General features: G+C 36.7%; 1 pseudogene; it reads right to left on the minus strand.

Moving 5' to 3' along the window:
• Positions 1–2,759: 2,759 nt before the first annotated feature.
• LOC116129247 lies at positions 2,760–6,321 on the minus strand (annotated as a pseudogene).
• Between the last annotated feature and the right edge of the window lie 7,401 nt (positions 6,322–13,722).

A 13,722-nucleotide genomic window follows, 5' to 3' on the forward strand; every position in this document is an offset into this window, starting at 1 on the left:
AGTTAGTTAGCTTTTTTTTTTTTTTTTTTTTTTTTTTTTTTTTTTTTTTTTTTAGCGGTTAATCCGTAGGAGAAAATCTCATATACGCTTAAATAATTTCCTTTTTGGTTGACTTAGAAGTTAGAAAGTTAGGGTCTTCTATGATAAAACAATGCGAGATACAGTTGATCCAATATGTGCTGGAAGTCTTTGAAAAATTCAAACCAAATATTGATTTCAAATTTTCAACTTTGTCATAAAAGTCCAAAGACTTTTAATAGTTACTGCTCTGAAGGCGAGTTAGAACTTTCCAAGTCAACGAAGTAATAAATAGGTCATTGAGATGTCAAATCCAACTATTAATATTCAAAGTAAAGCTAGGGAACCATTCTCAATAAGCAAGCACTTGTTAGACTTATAACATAAATTGCTTGAAATATTAATTGTTGAAACGAAATTTGGATGTAAATTATTCAGCTCCCTAGTGATGAATTAATCATGATCACATATATATTTCCTTCATTCTTTTCTCACTAACAAAAATTAGAACACAACGGTTTAGTTCTCTTGCTCACCAATCAAGTTATTTACATTAATTGTTCGACTTGCCTAGATATTGAATTTATCTGATATATTATCTTAGGGTCCACTTGAAAGTTTTATGATAGCGATTATAATGGTAAATCACTATAGCGGTTTTGAAGGTAAACCATCGTAGCAGTTTTGAAGGGTTTTTAATAGCGGTTTTTAAAACACCCAACCTGTGCTTGAGAGTTTACTTTCTAGCGGTTCTAACAGTTTTTTAAATTTATAAATTTAAATATATACTCATAAAAATACCCAAACTCTAAGTAGTACTTTGGAGTTTTTTTTTTCCAATTGTAAAGTAAGAGTTCTTTATTTGTTTTCTACTTATTAGTATTTTATAACTTCAAATGTGATAAAATCTTCTCATCATTCTTCGCCATTCTTTGCAACATCTGGAATGATTGAAAAATTGTAACTCTGCTTCTCTAAGAAAGCATCTAGAAATGAGATTTTAATTATTTTTTTTTTTTTTTTTATGATTGCTTAAAATTGTTTTATATTTAATAATATGGTTGAAGATGTGTATAATATGATTAATTTTTTTTTTTTTTTTTTTTTGGGATGTAATTGGGATAGTTTTACAATGGATATGGTATTTGTGGAATAAAATTTTAAAACCAATCAAAACACTCCAATTTGTGGTGTTTTATAAACCCCTAAAAAATACACTACACTGGTTCTGGGGGGTTTTTGAGCTAGTCAAAACCAGTGCATAAAAAATCTGGCAAGTAATGGTTTAAAAACACCTCAAAACCAGTCTAATTAAAAACCCCTCAAAATTAGTGAAAAAAAAAAACTCCCAACCAGACCCTTAGGGAATAGTTGACCTCCCTCTCATAAAAAAACATAACCCTTTAATTGATCAAGATTAAAGTAAATTATTATCTTCTTATAATTGATCTTAATTTATACTTAACATAATTTGAGTTTATAGAGACTAAAGTAATCATAATTATGTGCTTCAAAACTAAAGATCAGTTCGGTTAAGCGGATACAATATGATAAATCTCTCATTAACTTGTTTCATCTTAACACTGCTTAACTTCTACTACTTTTCAACTAACCAATTTATGGGCCCCCATATAAATGAATTTAGAGAAGTTTTCTCATGCTGCTTAACACTACTTACCTTCTACTACTTTTCAACCAACCAATGTATGGGCCCCCATATAAATGAATTTAGAGAAGTTTTCTGCATGCTGGTTGCAAGTAATTTATTTTATTGGTCACAGTTTGGTCGACCTATTGCTATTAAAGAAGACTCAAAGGCAACAAAAGAGGAAAATTCAAGTGGTTCGTTTGTTTTACTGAAAACATAATGAAGGAAAATTATATTGAGTGCAACATCGTCAGCTCGCTGTCCATGTAACGCTTTAATCTTTTTGTCAATTGAAAAATCTAATTTCGTTAAATGTTTAATCAATCTTTGTTTTCATTATGATGTTAGCCGTCCTTGATTTCAAACGTGTTATTTACTCAATAAAACAAATTATTTTCCTGAAAACTTCAAAGAGATTATCTAAGTCAAACGAATTAATTCAATAGAGTTTTTTAATAATAAAAATCATCTGTTCAAAGGAGGAAATATGTTTAGTTATTTATAATTTTTTAACAACAGCTAAATCACTAAGTGAAAATCTCATATGAATACTTTCATAATTTCCTCTTTGATTGACTTAGAAAGTTAAAGAGTCTCTTTTGATAGAACAAGACTAAGCAATCTTTTTATTTGACATGGCATATCTTAATCTTCTTAGATATTACTTATTAGGAGGCAACAAAGAAAAAAAAATTGCTAAGTGTTTGAAGTTATAATTGTATTACACCACAAAATTGATGGGTTGTTTAAGTGTATATATATATAATTCAACTCTTTTATTCATTGAGTTAACTTTTAAGGTGAATTTTACCCAAATCCATTTTTATATTTGGAACCTGTATTATTATATTTGGTTTCCAGCTTGTTTGGGCTTAAGCTTTATTATTATATATGGGCTGTATTATTATTTTGGGCTTAAGCTTGTTTGGGCTGTATTATTATCAAAGCAAGTGAACTGAGTTGGAAAGGAGGAACCATTATAACCCATACTTAAGGTCAAGATATCTGAGATAAGAGACTTCCTAATTGGTAAGGAACCATTCTGGTAAATCCAACTCCAGAAAGATCAAGGCACCTTAACTTTCTCATTAGATCAAGTACTGGACATGCCCTGCGAAGTTGTCACAGACAATAACGGCCCACGAACAACATTCTCCAACCACCAGTACTCAACAAGTTCTTCACTTTTGTTACAAGCACAAAACATGCACTTTACATACCTAGAAAAATAAAACATGTAACATTATCACAAAAGTACATACAGTCTCTCAAAAACATAATTTCTATATATTAATTATTAATGCTGTTGATATTAGATATTATGTCGTTGTTCGTCACCATTTGAACCATTAGTATCCCTCTGTGCTTTTGTTATTACCTTTTTATGAGACGAATGGTGTGACTCAGAAGAAGAATCCCAATCACCCCCATCCATACAAATAATACCATCTCTATAGCATATATATTTCCGATTAACAGTTGCTTCGGGCCTACAATAGAACATAGAAAGAATAGATAAGCAAGTGTTAATGTCGAAATCACAACCCACAGGATCACCATCAAAATCCACGAAAACAACCTGCGTTCACAAAATGGCAAACCACTCACGAGCAGTAAAAATTATGCAAAGAGACACAACAAACCCTATGGTATTGAAAGTGAAAAACAAATTAAACAACTCAGAAGAGTAAAATAATGCTATATCAGCCATTATTGACACCCTTGCAATGTGATCTGGTTCAGATGTGGGGGTGCCATCTTGGACTTGTTTAGTGTCTTGCCATACGCCACCAGGAGGGTTCAGACCAGCTTGAAATGCTACAGTAGCTATCAGTGATGCTACCACCATCAAGGCATTATTCATTTCTTTCAACCAGTCATCTTTCTTCTCAACGAACTTTTCTATACGGTTACCTTGAGGGCGCAACACACTAATTTTGATTATTGCCATGAGATGTTAAGGTTCTAGTTTGTTTGGAGCCAAGTTCATGCGTTGATACGACAATGTCTTCTACAGAAATAGCTCCCCCACGTCTAAGCAACTCCACAATTTCATAATCTTTCAAATCTCTTCTGCTTTGTTTTAAAATATCCAAAGCTGTAAAGCCACCTTTATTCAGAGCATTTACTTCTATTGCATTATTAGTAGTAAAAAACTGTATTGCCTGCAGATTAAATCGTTGCTTAGTATATATATTATGAGATACAAAACAAATTTATTTGCATTAACAAATGAGCCTTTCACATTGATGTTCTATGTAAGAGAGTTTTCATGATTGTATGAAGTACTCGTCAATAAGGGTGAGCAAAAATTTTGGGTTGACCGGAACCACAGGGTAACAGGAACTGGAACCTACTGGTAAGGTTTCAATTACAGTACTAGTTCTGGTTCCTAAACTCAGGGATCGGTAATTGTGCAGCTCCGGTTCTGATTCCTGAAATATGAACCGGGCGGGACCTGCTCACCCCGATGTGCACATGCTTGTTGGGGCTGTTGTCTTTCCTGGCTAAATTTAAAGTCTCTTATGTGTGCTTAGCTTTGCATGGAATCAATTGAGAGTAAATTTGGCGCACCTAAGGAGAAAATCTAATTCTAACACTGGCCAATTTACACAGATAAACATAAGCGAAAATACATTAATTAATTATTAATTTAGTCCTACTCTTCATAAATACCTCCGCTTGTTTATCTGCCACCGCCAGATGCAATATAGTGTTGCCATCATCATCCTTAGAATTCACCAAAACTCATGATCACTCATTTGCTCCCAAGAATTCATTGCCTCCAACTGGTCAATCTCACACAGGCGTAAAATCGTTTCACCTCGTTCCATCAACATTCGAGCGCAATAGGTCTCACTAACCAACTCTTTTAAGACACTAACACGACCTGATGACTGCAATATGTACTGGGTTTTTTCCGTCACGAAACGAGCAAGGCACATTTCAGGATTAACCGATACCAATTTTTAACTATATCCAAGTACCCTTTTGAAGTTTCTAAGTGAAGTGGTGATGATTTCTGGAATCAAGCTCTCCGGCAAGCTCAGCTTACGACAAAGAATTCCTGCACAAATTATGCATAACCAAGCATGGAAGCTATGTGCAAAGGTGTCTCTCCGCAACAGCCACAGTAATTTATCAAGAATTAGAGCATCCTCTTGAAGAAGTAGCAAGGAAATTAATTCCCCTCTACCGCTGCTTCATAGTTCTCTTTCCATTTTTGTGAGATGTGAAAGTCCTAGGATCAGATGTCGCGAACCTTTCTGGGGAAACAGAAAATGCAGAAAATTTCTAAGGAAACAAACAAGGACTTTGAGAGAAAATTGGATACTTCCAGAACTGATTTCTTTTTCAACTTTCAGCTTAGCTTACAAATGATTCTTGAAATGTTTTTATACAAAAATGAGTCCACGCTGGCAATCCGTGTGACTTACAAAAATGTTTTTATAAATTTCAGTTCCACTTCAAGTAATACTGTAGCGTTAAAGTACTGTAGCTTAAGTGAAGTACGCCTGAGCAAGGCGGAAGAGCAATGCGCGAAAAGATTTAAAAATCTTTGAAATGTCAGTATTTGTGTGGTTTAAATCTTTGAATCTATCTATGGCTGTGCAGTTTTGACATGTGTAAAATCTTTGAAAAAATATTCATACAGAGAGTGAGGATAACTGTGACGTATGCATGCTTACGTAACAAGTAAACCTGTCACTGAGGAAACGAGTTGAAAAGACAGTGGGTTTATAAATATGCAACAAAATTCGCAAGATTTTGTACATATTAAAAAGGGGATAAACTCTGTCCATCAACTTTTTTATAAACATGCGTTTTAAAATAATTATAGATTTAAATAAAAAATAAATTAAATAATTAAAAGAGATTAGATGCTTAACGGACACTACACTAGTTTGTAGACAATAATTTGTACACCACATTTCTGTTAGAATATACAAATTAGTCCTGTACTGTAGTATCATCCCCAAAGTGTTGAGAAGGAAAGGTCAATGACATTCATTGACAAATATATTATATTAATTATATATTTATTTAATTGCCTTTCATACTTGACTACCTAGAATAGATTAGCATGATTGTAGGACATATTTGCTTTGTTGTTTTTATATTTAGACTACCTAGAATAGATTAGCTAATTGTAGGAAAACTTTGTATAAGTTACGCCTCCTATTCAATAAAATACAATTCAAAAGGCATATATTTTTCTCATCTTTTCATGGTATCAGAGCAGGGCACGATACCCTAGCTCTGCGCATTTGTCTTCTTTCTTTTGCCTTCTTTTTATCACTGTTTCTCTGCATCTGCTCCCTTTCTTTTGGTTCTTTTTCACTGTTTCTCTTTATCATGACTGAACAGCAACTTCGAATGGAGGCAAGCTTGATGCTGCAATCCATATTTTCTTCACCATTCGGATCATCAGGATGGTGCTTGTTTCCAAGCCTCTCAATGAGGATAATTATTCGACATGGTGTGAGCCATGACAATTTCTTTGAACGCAAATTAAGTTGGGTTTCATAGACGGGACCACCACAATGCCATCTGCCACAGCCAAACCAGACGACTATGCTTCGTGGAAAAAATGTAATGATATGATCCTTCTTGGATTCTCAACTCACTCACACGGACCTTGCAGGTAGTGTCATTTTTTACAACTGCCCAGGAGGTATGGGAAGACCTTCGGGATCGTTTTTCTCAAAGCAATGCCCCTCGTATTTTTCAGATTGAGAGGGACATTGCTGTCTTGCTCAAGATCGATGACTGTTGCGCTTATTACACAGACTAAAAAAATTATGGGATGAACTGGGATCCTATAATGACAATGTTTGCTCTTGTGGGGCAGACCATAAGAGAGCAGATTGATGCAATTTCTCATGGGACTCAATGAGTCCTAAGTGCAATTCGAGGGAAAATTTTGTTGATGAATCACTACCTGATGGGCCAAGTTATTCTTCATTGACAGGAGGGAGAAGCAGCGAAGCTTGGGGCTGCACGTGAGACAGCAGAGAACTCAGCCATGGTTATTCGAAGGGCTGAACCAGTGGCTTGGCTGTTCGACATGGACAAGGTTCTTCTTCTCGTCCAACTCATCTAATCGAAAATCTCTGCATTGCTCTTATTGTGATCGTGACATCATGGATGAGAAACATGTTGGAAGCTGAATGGGTACCCACCAGAACACCCTAACAGCATCAAACAGGTCTAATCAAGGACACACTCATTTCAAGCGCAACATAGCCCTCAATCCTCAGTCAACAATGTCAAAGAAAGTCCAATAATGCAAGAAGTGCCATCAGTGACAAATGGGCTTTCTGATTTGCAAATCCAGCAAATCTATCTACATGTGGGTAAAGGAACAACACAATCTGCCAATCCTAAAGCTAATGCTGCTCCTAGGTTTGTTACAAAAATTGCTACGCCTCCATCAATTAATTATCGACAGTGGTGCACAGATCACATTACTTCATCTCCAACTTTGCTTGTCAACGGTAGTAAGAATACCTTTTTGCCACCAGTTACTATGCCAAGTGGAGAACAAGCTCCGATTACATCCATTGGGAATTTACCTTTGAATTCTGCTGACTTTAAAAAAGTGCTTGGTGTGCCATCTTTAAGGTGGATTTAATGTCTATGAGTCGAGTTACCAGAGATCTAAATTGTTAGTAACTTTTTTCCCTTATTGGTGTATTTTGCAGGACTTGACGACGAGGACACATGATTGGTTTGGGTGAACAACGAGACGGACTTTATTACTTGGTTGCGTTAGCATCAGAGAAGTCAAAACCTCAAACTCCATTGCAGCAGCCACTTCTTTCCGTTCACCCAGTTCTCAGGTCACCTCACCTCTTTATGGATCGCGATTGGGGCATTTATCTTCCTCTAGATTAGATTTTATGGCAAAACATTTGTTAAATTCCCTTTTCAGTCTAATAATGCTTGTGATGTTTGTGCACTTGCAAAACAAAGTCGACTTCCGTCTCTGTTAGTTCAATTTCGTTGTTAGACATTTGAATTAATTCATTGTGACATTTGGGGTCCCTATAAATTGCCTCTCTTTCTGGTGCAAGATATTTTTTGACTATTGTGGATGATTCTAGATTACATGGGTATTTTTTATGCACACAAAAGTGAAACACAACATTACTTATCAATTTTTTCTCATTTGTCCAACACAATTCCATGGTTCTATAGTCAACATTCGGGTTGTAATGGTGGAGAATTCTACTCTATGAGGGAATTTTTTAACAAAAAGGGACCACTTACCAACATTCTTGTGTCTATACTCCTCAACAAAATGGGGTTGTAGAGCGCAAGCATCGCCATATACTTGAGTCTGCTAGAGCTTTTCGTTTCAAGCCCACTTCCTTTACATTTTGGGCAGAATGTGTTTACTGCTGTTCATATAATCAATCGTTTGCCTACACCACTTCTTTCTTGCCAAACACCTTTGAACAAACTTATGGTAGACTTCCTTCATTCACATATTCGAGTTTTTGGGTGCCTTGCCCATGCTACTAATGTGCACGTTCCCCATAAATTCGCTCCTCGAGCCAACGATGTATTTTCTGGCTATCCAGTCGGTCAGAAAGCTTACAAGCTTTATGACCTTGCCACCCACAAAATATTCACTAGCCGTGATGTTGTTTTTCATGAAATATTTTTCCTTATGAGTCCATTCCATCCACTTCCTCAAATTCAGCCCCAGTGATTCCTCTTTCTGTACCTGATTCTTCCCACCAGTCCAACAACCCTCACCATGGAACCAATTTCTCTGCCCAACAACCCCACCGCCAAATGCACCTAATCCTCCTCCGAACCTATTTTACGCCCTCTCAAAGACCACATCACCCTCCCATGACTTTACGTGATTATGTCTGCAACCAAGTAACGTCTCCCAACCATTTGCCGTCTTTGCATCAAGTCCACAAAAAGGTACGCATATCCCATTTGCAATTTGTCTTTATCATCGTTACTCACCACAACATTGCTCTTTTACTGCTGCTGTCAGTCAAGATATGAGCCTACATCTTATACAGAAGCAGCTTCTCATTCACATTGGCAAGAAGCATGCAATCTGAATTGGCTGCTTTAGAAGCTAATCACAATTGGTCTCTCACTTCTCTTCTCCTGGTAAGAAGCCTATTGGTTGTCGTTGGGTTTAAAAATCAAACGACACTCGGATGATACTATTGAGCGTTTCAAAGCTCGTTTGGTTGCAAAAGGTTACACACAGTTGGAAGGTATAGATTACCATGACACTTTTTCTCCCACAGCTAAAATGATTACTGTTCGTTGTCTATTGGCTTTAGCAGCTGCCCAGAATTGGTCTCTTCACCAACTGATGTCAAACGCTTTCTTCATGGCGATCTCCATGAGAAATTTATATGTCTCCACCTCCTGGTCTTCGGCGACAGGGGAGAGAATCTAGTGTGTCGCCTTCACAAGTCGTTATATGGCTTAAAGCAAGCTTCCCGACAAGGTTTGCCAAGTTCTCTACACCTATCAAGCATGGCTTTGTTCAATCCAAAGAGATTACTCATTATTCACATGTCAGAAAGGCAAAAGTTTTACAGCTTGTGGATATATGTTGACGACATTCTTATTACGGGTAATGATGTCAATGCCATACTAGCTCTCAAGCAATTTCTACATAGTCATTTTCGGATTAAGGATTTGGGTGATTTGAAATATTTTCTAGGCATCAAAGTTTCTCGGTCGAAGAAAGGTATTTCCATCTCGCAACGAAAATATACTTTGGAAATTTTAAAAGATGGAGGATTTTTGGGTGCTAAACCTGTGAACTTTCCCATGGAACAAAACATAAAGCTTCGGATTCAGGTGAATTGCTTAAAGATCGTCTCAGTATAGGCGACTTGTGGACGCCTAATTTATTTGACTATTACCCGACCGGATATCACCTATTCGGTCCATGTGTTAAGTAGATTCATGCATGCACCACGAAGACCACACATGGAAGCTGCCTTGAGTGTATTGCGTTATTTGAAAAGCAGTCCAGGGCAAGGCTTGTTTTTCCCTTCTCAAAATGATTTATCTTTGCGAGCTTTTTTAATTGGATTGGGCTGGTTGCCAAATCTCATAGATCCACTACGGGTTACTGTGGTTTTCTGGGATCTTCTCTATTTCCTGGCGGACAAAGAGGCAGAAAACCGTATCTCTTTCCTCAGTAGAAGCCGAATATAGAGCCATGACAGGTACGGTGTGAATTGTCCTGGCTACGTTCATTATTGAAAGATTGAGAATATTGCATCCGAAGCCAGCATTGTTAATTGTGATAAACACGCGCCTACATTAGCTGCTAACCCATTTTCCATGAAGGAACCGACATATAGAGATGGATTGCCATTTTATTCGTGACAAAATACAAGATGGTTCAGTTGTAACCAAACATATTGTCTCAACAAATCAACTTGCAGATGTGTTCACCAAGCCATTGGGAAAGGAAGCTTTCTCAACTAGATCGCAAGTTGGGAGTTCTTGACATTCACTCTCCAACTTGAGGGGAGTGTTGAGAAGGAAAGGTCAAGACATTCATTGACAAATATATTATATTAATTGTATATTTATTAATTGTCTTATCTACTTAGACTACCTAGAATAGATTAGCATGATTGTAGGACATTTGTTTGTTGTTTTTTATATTTAGACTACCTAGAATAGACTAGATGATTGTAGAAAAATTTTTGTATAAAGTTACGCCTCCTTTTCAATAAAATATAATTCAAAAGCATATATTTTCTCATCTTTTCACAAAGAACAAGAAGTAATGAATTCTGATATGGGAGGATATTGACAAAATTTCTTGTGAAAACTCTTAGTTGCCTTTGACAACTTCTATCAATTTTTCTCTTTAGGTTGTGCACTGTTAAGGATTAGAGTTTTTACAATAATAGAAGTTCAGCATCAAGTCCTCTCAACATCAACATTCAATAGCTTAGTACGAAATTCAATAGCTTTGACAGCTCAGGGTCCATATACAGGTTGACCAGGACCAGTGTTTATTTGTTTTTGTAATTAGCAGTCAAGATTATAAGCTAAGTAAGCTGTAAGTTTAGTTATAGTTAAGTATTAGTTAGCTACTATTTTGATTTTATCTGGCCGTCCATCTAGAGTCATTCACATGGATTGATGTCTTGGCAGCCAGTATATGAACTAGAAAGCACACTTGTTTGTATGTTTTCAGCCGATTTTTCTGGAGATAAAATTTCCTTTAAAAAATTACATGCACTGAGAATGTGAGAGCACCGCAAGAATTGTTCAACTGCAGGGTGGTGGAATTAGTAGTTAATTTCGAAATTCCTTCTGTCTGTAATTTAACATTTCACTTATATATATATCATTTTAATGCAGGAATATGTTGAAAATCGGAGGAATACAAAGACATAAAATTAAAGAACAGCACATAATCCATATACATACAAAGTGTGAAGAGAAAACTGAATGTTAGCTTAAGCGGAAATGTTAAGCAGAAGTACTGTGAAGAGAAAACTGGATGTTTAGCTTAAGGGGAAATGTTAAGTAGAAGTGCTGTGAGAATCAGTGAAAAACAGAGGAGTTTAAAGAAGCTGGGGTCTGTTTGTATGATTGTATAAGCTGCATGACTAAGTGTAATTTCTGATTCTAAAAGCTGCCGTTTCATGGCTATATAAGTGCAAATGTACTGTAACAGAAATCAGTTAATAAAATTTCTAATCAGTCTTTATTCGTTTCCAGTAGCTTCCTCTGCACTTTTCTTCTGCATTTTCTGTTTCTTAGTTTTCTCTTTACCTCTTCAAATCTTTCATGGTATCAGAGCCCTAGACTAACGTCCAAGGGAAAAAATTCATCCTCGATCTTGAATATTCTGCGTTTTAAACATGGAGGCTCATAGCTCCAGTTCAAATCTCACTTCTTCAGGAGTTCCACCCAACCTACCTGTCGTCTCTGAAAACTGCTAGAGAAGAACTATTCGTTCTGGAGATCACAGATCCTGCCGGCCCTGACATCTCAGGTCTCGAAGGCGTTGTTACTGGTGAAAAAGAGTTCCACTGATGATCTTGTTAGAGAATCTACTGATATAGGATAGACAGAGAAGAAACAAAACCCTAGCTACCTCACTTGGAAGAAGATTGATCAATTCTTGGTAAGCTGGCTTTACTCCTCAATCTCTGAATCCATGTTTAGGCATGTAGCAAAATGCACTACCTCATATGAAATATGAATGTTTTAGAGCTGCATTTCCAATCGGTATCCAAAGCTAGGACTTTACATCTGAGAAACCTACTACAGATTACTAAGAAAGAAGGTTGAATGTGAGTGAATATGTTTGAAAATGAAAGAATTAGGAGATGAATTGATAGCAAGTTGAGTAAATATCACAGATGAGAACTTTTGCTAATATATTAGACGGCTTAGGGCCAGAGTATGATGCTGTGTGGCAAATCTGACAGCTTGTAGTAGTCAAACGACATTACAAGAAGCCCATTCTTACTTCATAAACATGAGAGGTTGGAGAGACAGCAAAGTTTTTGTCAAATTTCATGAACACATGGCTTCAGCCTTTTGGCTTCTAACAGTCTCAGATAGAGTCCTCTTTAGTTCTCAGAATGTTTCTAGTGCTAGTAATGGGAATTTTCGTGCTCATAATTTCACTACTCCTCAGTTCAATCAATGCCCAATTTTCAACCTTCAGATCAGAATTTCATTCACCAACAGATGCCTAGTAACAACCATTTTAGAGGAAACAGTTTAAACAATACAGTTCACTCGGATTTTAATCCCTCACATTCCTCCCAATACTCACAGACTGGATATGGTTTTAACCTAGGAACCAGTCTCACATGTTTCATGCTGGAAGATGAGAAGTAGAGGCCGAGGAAGAGGATATTTAGGCCTAAACTAATCTGTCAGTAGTGGGTAAGGGAGGACACACAGCATGCAGTGCTATATAGATTTGATCATGAATATCTAGGTTTCTCAGTCCCGGATCAGCATCGGATCTACTAATTTCAATGGTTTCTCAGTACCTGGATCTTCTGGTTTTAATGGAACTACTGGTTTAATGGGTCACAAAGTTCTACTCAGATCACTCTACTGAGTCAGCACAAGCTCTTCTTACTACAGTCATGCCAGGGCAATTCATTCCCAGGACTGCTGTTGGAAATCCTAATCCTGGAAATTCTTTTTCATCCATAACCAATGCTCTTACGACAGATTAATACACCACAGAACTACCTTGGTTATCCTTTACAACATTCTGTCCCTAGCTATCTCAGAATTCTGTTTCATCAGTAGCCTCAGCATATACCGTTGCTTCTCCTCACACTGTGCAAGACCAAACGTGGTATGTGGACTCTGGTGCCACAAACCAATGACAGCTGATGTAACAATCTGATCATTAAAGAAAACTATCAAGGTGGCTCAAATGTGCAGGTTGGAAATAGCCAGACAGTACCTGTCTCCACACAGGTGAGTCTTTCTAACTTCTGGTTCTGCTTCTAGATTGTTGCATCTTAGAAATATGTTGTGTGTACCTCATAGAAAGAATTTACTAAGTATTCACAGATTACAAAGGATAATGGTGTAATAGTTGAATTTCATGTTGATCGTTGTCTTATTAAGGATAAGAACACCAGAGATGTTCTCCTTCAAGGTGTCTTAAAGGATGGCTTATATCAACTGGAAGCCTCTCTTCCTGCTGTGTTTTCATCTTCTGGTGTATCTGCTTCAACTGCTTCCTGAATGTGGCTGCCTCTACTACTCTCAAAATAGGTGTAGTCATAATAATAATACTGATGATGTATTACATAGAGTGCAATCTGATGTAATTGCTAATTATGATGGAGCTGATAAGCAATAATGTGTGGCATGCTAGATTAGGACATCCCAAGAAAGAACTCTAGCATGTATTAAATAAATTGCATGTACCGGATGTGTACCTATAATAAAAGTTTTTGTGAAGCCTGCCAATTTGGCAAATTGGCTCAGACTTCTTTTCCTTTGTCAATTCTAAGACTTCCAGGCCACTGAATTGGTTTATTCAGATTTAT

The sequence above is a fragment of the Pistacia vera genome, unplaced genomic scaffold, assembly GCF_008641045.1.
Source record: "Pistacia vera cultivar Batoury unplaced genomic scaffold, PisVer_v2 Contig21, whole genome shotgun sequence".
NCBI lineage: Eukaryota > Viridiplantae > Streptophyta > Magnoliopsida > Sapindales > Anacardiaceae > Pistacia > Pistacia vera.